The sequence below is a fragment of the Arachis stenosperma genome, chromosome 4 (genome assembly GCF_014773155.1).
Source record: "Arachis stenosperma cultivar V10309 chromosome 4, arast.V10309.gnm1.PFL2, whole genome shotgun sequence".
Taxonomy (NCBI): Eukaryota; Viridiplantae; Streptophyta; class Magnoliopsida; order Fabales; family Fabaceae; genus Arachis; species Arachis stenosperma.
Window position 1 is genome coordinate 67,365,896 of NC_080380.1, and position 14,068 is coordinate 67,379,963.

General features: G+C 41.0%; 2 non-coding genes across 2 annotated transcripts; both read left to right on the plus strand.

Moving 5' to 3' along the window:
* Positions 1–816: 816 nt before the first annotated feature.
* On the plus strand, positions 817–920 carry LOC130978329 (small nucleolar RNA R71). The gene has a single exon (XR_009085979.1). It is a non-coding gene; the product is annotated as a small nucleolar RNA R71 (small nucleolar RNA).
* Positions 921–13,392: 12,472 nt separating this feature from the next.
* LOC130978040 (small nucleolar RNA R71) lies at positions 13,393–13,500 on the plus strand. The gene has a single exon (XR_009085704.1). It is a non-coding gene; the product is annotated as a small nucleolar RNA R71 (small nucleolar RNA).
* Positions 13,501–14,068: the final 568 nt, after the last annotated feature.

A 14,068-nucleotide genomic window follows, 5' to 3' on the forward strand; every position in this document is an offset into this window, starting at 1 on the left:
CCACTTCTGAGGGTTATGGCCTTACATTCTTCCCTTGCAATAACCTTGGCAGTATGAGAAACGCTTGGCCCAGGGGTTTGCTTAGACAAATACCCAATTTGATTTTCTAACTTCTGGATGGCAGCTCCTTGATTTTGCAAGTTAGAATTTACTTCTTCCTTAAAGGCTTTCAATTCGGTTATGTCTTGACCCATGGTTGCAAGCATTCTTTCTATCCTGTTTAATTGATCTTGAAATTGTTGGTTCGGATTAGGTTGGGCAGGTTGATTATTTTGGCCATGATATGGTGGTTGGGAGTAGGTGTTTTGTGTGGCTTGGTATGATCTTTGGTTGGAGTTGTAAGGTTTGTGGTTTTGTGGTTGGGTTTGCTGGTTTCCCCACCCAAAGTTTGGGTGGTTTTTCCAACATGGGTTGTAAGTGTTGGAATGTGGATCATATGGTTGCCTTTGTTGATTTCCCATATAGTTGGCCTCTTCCTAATCACCTCCTTCAGTGCTTACCTCCTCTTGATCTTGTGTGTGTATTGCAGCCACTTGATTTGTTCCTAATTTCCTGGTGAGCTCTACTAGTTGCTTGGCAAACACCTTGTTTTGGGCTAGAATTGTATCAACATGGTTCAGCTCCATGACTCCCTTAGTGTTGTGTCTCTCTGAAGCATAGTAGTACTCATTCTCGGCCACTGTCTCAATCACTTCAACGGCTTCTTCCACAGTCTTTTTCCTGTTCAATGAACCTCCTGATGAATGGTCTACAGCCTTCCTTGATTCATAAGAAAGTCCATCATAGAAAATATGCAATTGCACCCAGTCATGGAACATGTCTGGTGGGCATTTCCTTGTCAACTTCTTGAACCTCTCCCATGCCTCGTAGAGAGTTTCACCATCTTGTTGTCTAAAAGTCTGAACCTCAGATCGAAGCCTATTGACCTTTTGTGGGGGGTAGAAACGTGCCAGAAACTTGCTTTCCACCTCATCCCAGGTTGTTAGGCTTCCCCTTGGGAATGATTCCAGCCACTTAGCTGCCTTGTCCCTAAGTGAAAATGGGAACAAGAGCAGTTTATAGGCATCTTCCTGGACTCTATTGGACTTCACAGTGTCGCAAATTCTCAGGAATTTTGTGAGATGTTGGTTTGGATCTTCATTAGCACTCCCACCAAATGAACAATGATCCTCCACCAGTGATATTAGCTGTGGTTTGAGTTCAAAATTGTTGGCCTGAATGGGTGGTTTCTGAATGCTGCTACCACAATTCCCAGAGGTTGGGTTTATGTATGAACCATGAACCCTCCTCTCGGGAATGGCATTGTTTCCATCAGCTCTCTCATGGTTGTGAACTTCTCTATCCATGTTGAGATCTAGAGCTTCCTCAAAATTGTCCTCAGATTCTCCTTCAGATTCTTCTTCTCCCAGTACTCTCTTCCCTCTTGCTTCCCTTCTAAGTCTGTGAAGGGTCCTCTCTGGTTCGGTATATGGAGGAGTTGATATCTCTCCTCTCCTACCTGTCATACAAGAGCACAGCACAGGCAACAAACAAGTGAAATACTCTTGGTTAATGGAAGAGTATGGTTAGAGCAATTGAGGAATTAATTCAAATAGTTAGTGGGTCAGTGAGTTAGTTGCTTGAATTTAAAGGCATAAAGAAAGAAAACAAGTAACAGAGTGCAGAAATTAAAATTCAACAAGTAACTTGAACTGAATTAACAAAACAAGAAAAATGCTCAATCTAGTTAACTTCCAATTTGAGAATTGTCAATCGAAAACCAATCCCCGGCAACGGCGCCATAAACTTGATGTTGCTATAAACTTGATAGCTACGATTTTTAGGAAATTGCACGATCGGCAAAAATTCCTTCCGGCAAGTGCACCGGTTATCGTCAAGTAAAAACTCACAATAGAGTGAGGTCGAATCCCACAAGGATTGGTTGAATGAGCAATTCGGATTAGAAGTGTGTTCTAGTTGAGCGGAATCAAGATTTAGATGAGAATTGCGGAATGTAAAATTGGCGGGAAACGTAAATGGCAAGAAATTGAAAGTGCGGAATCTTAAATTGCATGAATTAAAGAGCGAGAATCTAAATTGCTGAAATTAAAAGGGGATCGGGGGTGATTGCATGAATTTAATTGCAGAATGTAAAAAGAAAGTGATAGATCGGAAATGGGGAATTCATTGGATTTCAGGAGATATTGAGATCTCCGAATCAAAACATTTTTATCCCTTCCTCAACCATTGCATTCATTGAATTTTGCTTGGCAATCTTATATGATTGGATCCCAATCCCTTGGCTCACCAATTCTCTCTAAAAACAAACAAATTCCCAATCCCTTGGTTTAAATGTTCATAAGAAGAGATGATGTTCGATCACTGATTATACCACACAGTTTCATGAACCACAATTTGGTAGGATTACATGTCACAATATCCATCCAAACCCCAATCCAATTCACTGTGAGCAAGCTTCTCTAGCATGAATCCTCCATTCCTTTCCCAAGGTTCCGAAGGATTCCAATTATGGATAGCTTCTTTCCCAAGACAACTATCCAATGGAATTAGATCGAGAAGCTTTCTAACAAAATTCAAGAGAAAAGATTGAAGAAGAAGATAAAAACTATTATTGATTTATTGAATTACAATAGAGCTCCCTAACCCAATGAAAGGGGTTTAGTGAGTCATAGCTCCGAATTCAATTACAAAAAGATGAAAACTAGCAAAAATGATCCAAAAGTTCCCAGTAAAGTTCCCAGTGTTTTCTCAAACTTAAATTCTATCCTATTTATACACTTTCTAAATTGAGCTTCTGTTGTGTTTCTTGGGCTTTGAGGCTTTTCCCTGATTTCCTTTTGCTTTGGGTTTATGATCCATAATCCTGATGAGGCTGCTGATCCAATTCTGTAACATTCATTGAGCCAACTTAGTGATAATCAAGTAATGACACATGACTCAACAAATTGAAATTCCAGACTCATCAATTCTTCAGGCCCAATCCCATAAACCATGATATTCAATTGGGTTTCATACCAGAGTGTGTTTAAGTTAATGTTTGTGCTCAACTGCTAACTTAAACTGCAATATCTTTGGCCCAGAAACCTTTTCAAATAGTGGCGTTTAAGTTGAAGTTTAATCTTAAACTTCAACTTAAACGCCAGACACTTCCAGGAGGTAAAATTGTCGAACACGTTTAAGCTTCAGTTTAAGGTTAAACTGAAGCTTAAACGTGGGAATGGAAGAAAGCAATCCTGGAGTGTGAAATGTCGAACACGTTTAAGCTTCAGTTTAAGGTTAAACTGAAGCTTAAACGTGGAAATGAAGAAAGCACCCTGGAGGATGGAATTGGTCGAACACGTTTAAGCTCCAGTTTAAGCTTAAACTGGAGCTTAAACGTGGAAATGAGGAAAGCAACCCCTGGAGGAAAATTGGGTCGAACACGTTTAAGCTTCAGTTTAAGGTTAAACTGAAGCTTAAACGTGGAAATGAGAAAGCAACCCTGGAGGAGAAAAAATAGTCGAACACGTTTAAGCTCCAGTTTAAGCTTAAACTGGAGCTTAAACGTGGGAATGCTCCCTGGTGCATTTCTCAATTCTGGCGTTTAACTTCCAGTTTAAGGTTAAACTGGAAGTTAAACGCCACTTTCAGCTTTCATGATTTTGGCGTTTAAGCTCCAGTTTAAGCTTAAACTGGAGCTTAAACTCCACATGTGATATTCAAGCTTCCTTTATTGATTTTGTTGCTTCCTTGCCTAGCCTCTTCTTCCCTGAAATCATCCAAACAACTGCATCAAAGTCTTGCAAAATTTCATGAGAAATCTTTTATTCATAGCATTCAAGTAATATAACTAAAAACTCATGAAATTTGCATCAAAATCATACTGTTTGGATGGTTTATTGCTTTGTTATTCATTTAACCATTCTTGGTTACTTTAAGCTCAAGAAAATGCATAAAACAACTAAAACTAACAGAAAAATGCTAGTGAAACTAGCCTAAGATGCCTTGGCATCAAATACCTTTCCCAGTTAGATCCCACAATGCATATGTCACCTACAATTTCTTCCAGTTCATCATTGTGGGGGCCATTGTTCATTCTTTCTTGGTACCCGAGCTCAACAAATTGTGGAGATTTAAGATAAAGAGTTCTAATTATGGCATTTGGACTGAAATCTACCTCTGTTCCTCTTACATAGCTTTTGAAGGTGGGGGTTATGGTCTTGTCTTCTCTAACCACATTTGCATAAAATTTCCTCATGAGAGTTGCATTTACCCTTGCTCCCGGGTTAGTGAGCTTTTGCCAACCCCTTTTCTCAATCTTCTCCCGAATTTGTGGACATTCATCTTCATTGAACTGGAACGTTGATTCGGGCAGTATCTTCTTGTCCTTTATTCTTTCAAACTCGAGCTCATTGAAGGCTATTTTGAATCTTCCAGCGTCGAAGGAAGGTTACTGCATTGGTTCCTTTCCTCTTCGCCTCTTGAAACTTGATGATGCCATGAGTGAGAATTGAATTGCGAAGATAGTAAAGATTAGGGGTTTGAAGATAGAGTTCGGTTGGGTTGAGGCAGAATGTGTTTTGGAGAAATGTGTTTTGAGAGAAAGAAGAGAAGTGGGTTGGATGAATATTTGAGAGGGCTAGATTGGTGAGGGTTCTTTATATAGGCTGGTGGTGATAGTTGAATGGTGTAGATCAATGGTACGGCCTTCATAGTGAACGGTTGGGGTTTGGTGCAATTTGAGCACAAGGATTACCTCCTTTATGAGGGTCTTGGTTCGGTCTTCAAAATTATCTATTCCCAATGTTGCATGGCAACACTTCCAAGGACATTCCCCATGAAGACAAGTGTGAAATTCCCTTGGCCGAATCTCCCTTCTTCAATTGCCCCATCAAGTGTCATCAATGTCCGTTTTGATTCCCTATACACGAAAAGAAAATGCCATGGGTTATTTAAAATTTTTGGTGGAAAAAATTTGTGAACTAACAAAATATTTATTTTTCTTTTATTTTTACATGATTAAATGCTTTCCATGAATGCAAATCAATCAACCATTAAGCTTCCTATGCATGCATGTTGGTACACCAAACTTGTTTGTGATCACATGATGCAACAAGTTTGGGGAATAAATCTTCCTCATAGGGTGTGTTCAAACCTCACTTGGTGTGCTTTGATCACCAAACTTATCATGTACTATACATTGCATGTAGAGGATCTTTATATTAGTTGTCAAAATTGATTTGAAATTCCATGGAAATTACCTTATTACTATTATTAGAGATTTAAGAAAGGAGGTATAGAACATGGGTTGCCTCCCATGAAGCGCTTCTTTAGCATCATTAGCTTGACATTTGACCCTTGTCAGGGTGGTTGGTGGTGCTTGAAATCCTCTCCTCTTGCAGTGAACCTATATCCATTGGCTTTGTTGATAAGCTCCATATGCTCTAAGGATAAGATTTTGTTGATAGTATACACAGGAGGCAGCTGAGATGGAATAGTGGGGAGGTGAGGTGGTATAGATGGAAAGTATGTAGAGATCACTTCATCACCTGGCGAGAAATTTTCTGTAGGAATTTTCTTATTTCTCCATCTCCTTGGAACTTTCTTCTTTGTATCTCTTGATGCTTGCTTGTTCTCTATAGCTCCTTTCCCTAAGGGAACCTTGTTGTTGCCTCTGCATGAATCTGGTGGTTCTAGTTCCCTTTGGATTACCTTTGAATGAGGTTCTTCTTTAATGCATGGCTTCCCAACCAATTGGTTTTCCAATTGTGTTGTTTGTGCTTCCTTGTTTGTTTCTTGTATAAGTGCTTCATTCTGCTCTTCTCTTAATTCTTTGTTCTCTTGAGTTGATTCTTGTGAGAGGTTGAAAACATTGAAAGTGAGCTGCTCATCATGTATTCTCAGCACTAGCTCTCCTCGCTCTACATCTATGAGTGCTTTGGTTGTGGCTAGGAATGGTCTTTCCAGAATGATGGGATAAATAGGATTCACATCCATTTCCAGAACAACAAAATCTGTGGGAAGATAATAGCTCCCAACCTTAACCAGCACATTTTCAACCACTCCTATTGCTTGTTTTTGAGTTTTGTCAGCCAATCTGATAATTACATCAGTAGGAGTTAGTTCATTTATTAGGAGCTTCTTCATGAGGGAGAGAGGTATTAAGTTGTTGCTTGCTCCCAAGTCACAAAGCCCTTTGTCAAACATTATTTCTCCTATGGCACAAGGAATGTGAAAACTCCCTGGATCCTCCTTCTTTGTGAGTGGCCCTGGTTGAATGAGAGCACTGCAATCCCTGTTCATCTTTATGGTTTGTCCACCCTTCAATGGACTTTTTCTGGATAGTAGCTTCTTTATATATGATGAGCGGATAATTTATACGCTTTTTGGCATTGTTTTTAGTATGTTTTTAGTATGTTTTACTTAGTTTTTATTATATTTTTATTAGTTTTTAGTTAAAATTCACTTTTCTAGACTTTACTACGAGTTTTTGTGTTTTTCTGTGATTTCAGGTATTTTCTGGCTGAAATTGAGGGACCTGAGCAAAAATCTGATTCAGAGGCTGAAAAGGACTGCAGATTCTGTTGGATTCTGACCTCCCTGCACTCGAAGTGGATTTTCTGGAGCTACAGAAGCCAAATTGGCGCGCTCTCAATTGCGTTGGAAAGTAGACATTCTGGGCTTTCCAGCAATGTATAATAGTCCATACTTTGCCCGAGATTTGATGGCCCAAACAGGCGTTCCAAGTCAGCTCAAGAATTCTGGCGTTTAACACCGGAACTGGCACAAGAATGGGAGTTAAACGCCCAAACTGGCACAAAAGCTGGTGTTTAACTTCAAGAAAAGTCTCTACACATGAAAGCTTCAATGCTCAGTCCAAGCACACACCAAGTGGGCCCGGAAGTGGATTTTTATGTCATTTACTCATCTTTGTAAACCTTAAGCTACTAGTTCTCTACAAATAGGACCTTTTGCTATTGTATTTTCATCTTGGGATCACTTTAGATCTTTTGATCATGTTTTTATGATTGAACCCTCTTTGGGGGGCTGGCCATTCGGCCATGCCTAGACCTTGTTCTTTTGTATTTTCAACGGTGGAGTTTCTACACACCATAGATTAAGGTGTGGAGCTCTGTTGTACCTCGAGTATTAATGTGGTGCGCGAAATTGTGAACAATACTTTTCACAACTCTCATAATCCCCGGTCATGAACTTCAAAAACTTGGTAGCTCAATACCATGGCATTACACAACTTCGCACAACTAACCAGCAAGTGCACTGGGTCGTCCAAGTAATACCTTACGTGAGTAAGGGTCGATCCCACGGAGATTGTTAGCATTGAAGCAAGCTATGGTCATCTTGTAAGTCTTAGTCAGGCAAACTCAAATATATATGATGATGAACGAAAATAATATAAAAGATAAAGATAGTGATACTTATGCATATCATTGGTGTATGAGCTTCAGACAAGTGTATGAAGATGCCTTCCCTTCCGTCTCTCTGCTTTCCTACTGCCTTCATCCAATCCTTCTTACTCCTTTCCATGGCAAGCTCGTGTAGGGTTTCACTGTTGTCAGCAGCTACCTCCCATCCTCTCATTGAAAACAATTGCATATGCTCTGGTCACAGCATAGCGGAATTCATCTGTCGGTTCTCAATCAGACCGGAATAGAATCCATTGATTCTTTTGGCGTCTGTCACTAACGCCCCGCCCTCAGGAGTTTGAAGCACGTCACAGTCATTCAGTCATTGAATCCTACTCAGAATACCACAGACAAGGTTAGACCTTCCGGATTCTCTTGAATGCTGCCATCAGGTCCTGCCTATACCACGAAGATTCCGATTAAAGAATCCAAGAGATATTCACTAAGCCTCGGATGCTTGTAGAACAAGAATGGTTGTCAGTCACCTTGTTCATGAGTGAGAATGGTGATGGGCGTCAATCATCACCTTCATCATGTTGAAGAACAAGTGATATCTTGGATAAAGAACAAGCGGAATTGAATGGAAGAACAATAGTAATTGCATTAATACTCGAGGTACAGCAGAGCTCCACACCTTAATCTATGGTGTGTAGAAACTCCACCGTTGAAAATACATAAGCATAAGGTCTAGGCATGGCCGAATGGCCAGCCTCCCAATGATCTAAGATAGCATAAAACAAAGATAGCTACCAAAAGTCTCTTTTTACAATAGTAAAAGGTCCTACTTATAGAAAACTAGTACATAGATGAGTAAATGACATAAAAATCCACTTCCGGGCCCACTTGGTGTGTGCTTGGGCTGAGCAATGAAGCTTTTTTCGTGTAGAGACTCTCCTTGGAGTTAAACGCCAGCTTTAGTGCCAGTTTGGGCGTTTAACTCCCAATTAGGTGCCAGTTCCGGCGTTTAACGCTGGAATTTCTTGAGGTGACTTTGAACGCCGGTTTGGGCCATCAAATCTTGGGCAAAGTATGGACTATTATATATTTCTGGAAAGCCCAGGATGTCTGCTTTCCAATGCCGTTGAGAGCGCGCCAATTGGGCTTCTGTAGCTCCAGAAAATCCACTTCGAGTGCAGGGAGGTCAGAATCCAACAGCATCTGCAGTCCTTTTGAGTCTCTGGATCAGATTTTTGCTCAGGTCCCTCAATTTCAGCCAGAAAATACCTGAAATCACAGAAAAACACACAAACTCATAGTAAAGTCCAGAAAAGTGAATTTTAATTAAAAACTAATAAAAATATACTAAAAACTAACTAGATCATACTAAAAATATACTAAAAACAATGCCAAAAAGCATACAAATTATCCGCTCATCACAACACCAAACTTAAATTGTTGCTTGTCCCCAAGCAACTAAAAATCAAATAAGATAAAAAGAAGAGAATATGCAATGAACTCCAAAAACATCTATGAAGATCAGTATTAATTAGATGAGCGGGGCTTTTAGCTTTTTGTCTCCGAATAGTTTTGGCATCTCACTCTATCCTTTGTAATTCAGAATGATTGGCTTCTTTAGGAACTTAGAATCCAGATAGTGTTAATGATTCTCCTAGTAAAGTATGATGATTCTTGAACATAGCTATTTATTGAGTCTTGGCTGTGGCCCAAAGCACTCTGTCTTCCAGTATTACCACCGGATACATACATGCCACAGACACATAATTGGGTGAACCTTTTCAGATTGTGACTCAGCTTTGCTAAAGTCCCCAATTAGAGGTGTCCAGGGTTCTTAAGCACACTCTTATTTGCCTTGGATCACAACTTTATTTCTTTTTTTTATTCTTTCTCTTTTTTTTCTTTTCGGTTTTTTTTTTTTCGCTTGCTTTTTCTCTCTTTTTTTTTCTGCCTTTTCTTGCTTCAAGAATCATTTTTAATGATTTTTTAGATCCTCAGTAACATGTCTCCTTTTTCATCATTCTTTCAAGAGCCAACATTCATGAACCACAAGTTCAAAAGACATATGCACTGTTCAAGCATACATTCAGAGAACAGAAGTGTTGCCACCACATCAAAATAATTAAACTATTATAAAATTCAGAATTCATGCAATTCTTTCCTTTATCAATTAAGCACGTTTTTTTTTTTTTTTTTTAAGAAAGGTGATGGATTCATAGGACATTCATAACTTTAAGGCATAGACACTAAGACACTAATGATCACAAGACACAAACATGGATAAACATAAAGCATAAAAATCGAAAAACAGAAGAATAAAGAACAAGGAAATCAAGGAATGGGTCCACCTTAGTGATGGCGGCTCTTTCTTGCTCTTGAAGATCCTATGGAGTGCTTGAGCTCCTCAATGTCTCTTCCTTGTCTTTGTTGCTCCTCCCTCATGATTCTTTGGTCTTCTCTAATTTCATGGAGGAGAATGGAGTGTTCTTGATGCTCCACCCTTAGTTGTCCCATGTTGGAACTCAACTCTCCTAGGGAGGTGTTTAATTGCTCCCAATAATTTTGTGGAGGAAAGTGCATCCCTTGAGGAATCTCAGGGATCTCATGGTGAGAGGGGTCTCTTGTGTACTCCATCCTTTTCTTGGTGATGGGCTTGTCCTCATCAATGGGAGTATCTCCCTCTATGTCAACTCCAACTGAATAACAAAGGTGACAGATGAGATGAGGAAAGGCTAACCTTGCCAAAGTGGAGGTCTTGTCCGCCACCTTGTAGAGTTCTTGGGCTATAACCTCATGAACTTCTATTTCTTCTCTAATCATGATGCTATGGATCATGATGGCCCGGTCTATGGTAACTTCGGACCGGTTGCTAGTGGGAATGATTGAGCGTTGTATGAACTCTAACCATCCTCTAGCCACGGGCTTGAGGTCATGCCTTCTCAATTGAACCGGCTTTCCTCTTGAATCTTGCTTCCATTGTGCGCCCTCTTCACATATGGTTGTGAGGACTTGGTCCAACCTTTGATCAAAGTTGACCCTTCTAGTGTAAGGGTGCTCATCTCCTTGCATCATAGGCAAGTTGAACGCCACCCTCACACTCTCCGGACTAAAATCCAAGTATTTCCCCCGAACCATAGTGAGATAATTCCTTGGATTCGGGTTCACACTTTGGTCATGGTTCTTGGTGATCCATGCATTGGCATAGAACTCTTGAACCATCAAGATTCCGACTTGTTGAATGGGGTTGGTAAGCACTTCCCAACCTCTTCTTCGGATCTCATGGCGGATCTCCGGATATTCACCCTTTTTGAGTGAAAAGGGGACCTCGGGTATCACCTTCTTCAAGGCCACAACTTCATAGAAGTGGTCTTGATGCACCCTTGAGATGAATCTATCCATCTCCCATGACTCGGAGGTGGAAGCTTTTGCCTTCCCTTTCCTCTTTTTAGAGGTTTCTCCGGCCTTGGATGCCATAAATGGTTATGGAAAAACGAAAAAGCAACGCTTTTACCACACCAAACTTAAAATGTTTGCTCGTCCTCGAGCAAAAGAAGAAAGAAGAGAGTAGAAGAAGAAGAAATGAGGAAGAGGGGGAAGGTGGTGTGTTCGGCCAAGAAGGGAAAGAAGGGGTGTTTAGGTTGTGTGAAAATGAAGGGTTGAAGAAGGGTATATATAGGAGAGAGGGGGAGTAATGGTTCGGCCATTATGGGTCGGTTTGGGAGGGAAAGTGGTTTGAATTTGAAGGGTGAGGTTGGTGGGGATTTATGAAGGATGGATGTGAGTGGTGAAGAGAAAGATGGGATTTGATAGGTGAAGGGTTTTTGGGGAAGAGGTATTGAGGTGATTGGTGAATGGGGGAAGAAGAGAGAGAGTGATGGTGGGGTCCTGTGGGGTCCACAGATCCTGTGGTGTCAAGGAAAAGTCATCCCTGCACCAAGTGTTGCTCAAAATCACGTTTTGAGCTATTTCTGGCGTTAAACGCCGGGCTGGTGCCCATTCCTGGCGTTTAACGCCAGGTTGTTGCCCTTTACTGGCGTTTAACGCCAGTCTGGTGCCCCTTTCTGGCGTTAAACGCCCAGAATGGTGCCAGACTGGGCGTTAAACGCCCAACAGCTAGCATTACTGGCGTTTGAACGCCAGCTTCTTCTCCTCCAGGGTGTGCTGTTTTTCTTCCTGTTTTTCATTTTGTTTTTGCTTTTTTCATTGTTTTTGTGACTTCTTATGATCATCAACCTACAAAAAAGATAAAATAACAAAAGAAAATAGTTAGCTATAAAACATTGGGTTGCCTCCCAACAAGCGCTTCTTTAATGTCATTAGCTTGACAGAGGACTCTCATGGAGCCTCAGAAATACTCAGAACCGTGTTGGAACCTCCCAACACCAAACTTAGAGTTTGAGTGTGGGGGTTCAACACCAAACTTAGAGTTTGGTTGTGGCCTCCCAACACCAAACTTAGAGTTTGACTGTGGGGGCTCTGCTTGGCTCTGTTTTGAGGGAAGCTCTTCATGCTTCCTCTCCATGATGATAGAGGGATGTCCTTGGGCCTTAAACACCAAGGATTGTTCATTCACTTGAATGATTAACTCTCCTCTATCAACATCAATCACAGCCTTTGCTGTGGCTAGGAAGGGTCTGCCAAGGATGATGGATTCATCCATGCACTTCCCAGTCTCTAGGACTATGAAATCAGTAGGGATGTAATGGTCTTCAGTCTTCACCAAAACATTCTCTACAAGTCCATGAGCTTGTTTTCTTGAATTGTCTGCCATCTCTAATGAGATTCTTGCAGCTTGCACCTCAAAGATCCCTAATTTCTCCATTACAGAGAGGGGCATGAGGTTTATACTTGACCCTAAGTCACACAAGGCCTTCTTGAAGGTCATGGTGCCTATGGTACAAGGTATAGAAAACTTCCCAGGATCTTGCCTCTTTAGAGGCAGTTTCTGCCTAGACAAGTCATCCAGTTCTTTGGTGAGCAAAGGTGGTTCTTCCTCCCAAGTCTCATTTCCAAATAACTTGTCATTTAGCTTCATGATTGCTCCAAGGTATTTAGCAACTTGCTCTTCAGTGACATACTCATCCTCTTCAGAGGAAGAATACTCATCAGAGCTCATGAATGGCAGAAGTAAGTCCAATGGAATCTCTATGGTCTCATTTTGAGCCTCAGATTCCCATGGTTCCTCATTGAGGAACTCAGAGGAGATTGGTACACGCCCACTGAGGTCTTCCTCAGTGGCGTCCTCCTCCTCTCTTTCCTCTCCATATTCGGCCATGTCTATGGCTTTGCACTCTCCTTTTGGATTTTCTTCTGTATTACTTGGAAGAGTACTAGGAGGGAGTTCAGTAATTTTCTTGCTCAGCTGTCCCACTTGTCCTTCCAAATTTCTGATGGAGGACCTTGTTTCATTCATGAAACTTTGAGTGGTCTTTATTAGATCAGAGACCATTGTTGCTAAGTCAGAAGTATTCTGCTTAGAACTCTCTGTCTGTTGCTGAGAGGATGATGGAAAAGGCTTGCTATTGCTAAACCTGTTTCTTCCACCATTATTGTTATTGAAACCTTGTTGAGGTCTCTCTTGATTCTTCCATGAGAAATTTGGGTGATTTCTCCATGAAGAATTATAGGTGTTTCCATAGGGTTCTCCTAGGTAATTCACCTCTTCCATTGAAGGGTTCTCAGGATCATAAGCTTCTTCCTCAGATGAAGCATCCTTAGTACTGCCAGGTGCATTTTGCATTCCAGACAGACTTTGAGAAATCAAATTGACTTGTTGAGTCAATATCTTGTTCTGAGCCAGTATGGCATTCAGAGCGTCAATCTCAAGAACTCCTTTCTTCTGACTAGTCCCATTGTTCACAGGATTCCTTTCAGAAGTGTACATGAATTGGTTATTTGCAACCATTTCAATTAGTTCCTGAGCTTCTGTAGGCGCCTTCTTCAGATGAAGAGATCCTCCAGCAGAGCTATCCAAAGACATCTTGGATAGTTCAGAGAGACCATTATAGAAAATTCCTATGATGCTCCATTCAGAAAGCATGTCTGAAGGACATCTTCTGATTAATTGTTTGTATCTTTCCCAAGCTTCATAGAGGGATTCTCCATCCTTCTGTCTGAAGGTTTGGACTTCCACTCTAAGCTTACTCCATCTTTGTGGTGGAAAGAACTTTGCCAAGAAGGCATTGACTAGCTTTTCCCAAGAGTCCAGGCTTTCTTTAGGTTGAGAATCCAACCATATTCTAGCTCTGTCTCTTACAGCAAAAGGGAATAGCATCAGTCTGTAGACCTCAGGGTTAACCCCATTAGTCTTGACTGTGTCACAGATTTGCAAGAATTCAGCTAAGAACTGATGAGGATCTTCCATTGGAAGTCCATGGAACTTGCAATTCTGTTGCATTAGAGAAACTAATTGAGGCTTAAGCTCAAAGTTGTTTGCTCCAATGGCAGGGATAGAGATGCTTCTCCCATAAAAATCAGGAGTAGGTGCAGTGAAGTCACCCAGCACCTTCCTTGCATTGTTGGCATTGTTGTTGTTTTCGGCTGCCATGGGTTCTTCTTCCTTGAAGAATTCGGTCAGGTCCTCAACAGAGAGTTGAGTCTTAGCTTCTCTTAGCTTTCGCTTCAAGGTCCTTTCAGGTTCAGGGTCAGCTTCAACAAGAATGCCTTTGTCTCTGCTCCTGCTCATATGAAAGAGAAGAGAACAAGAAAAT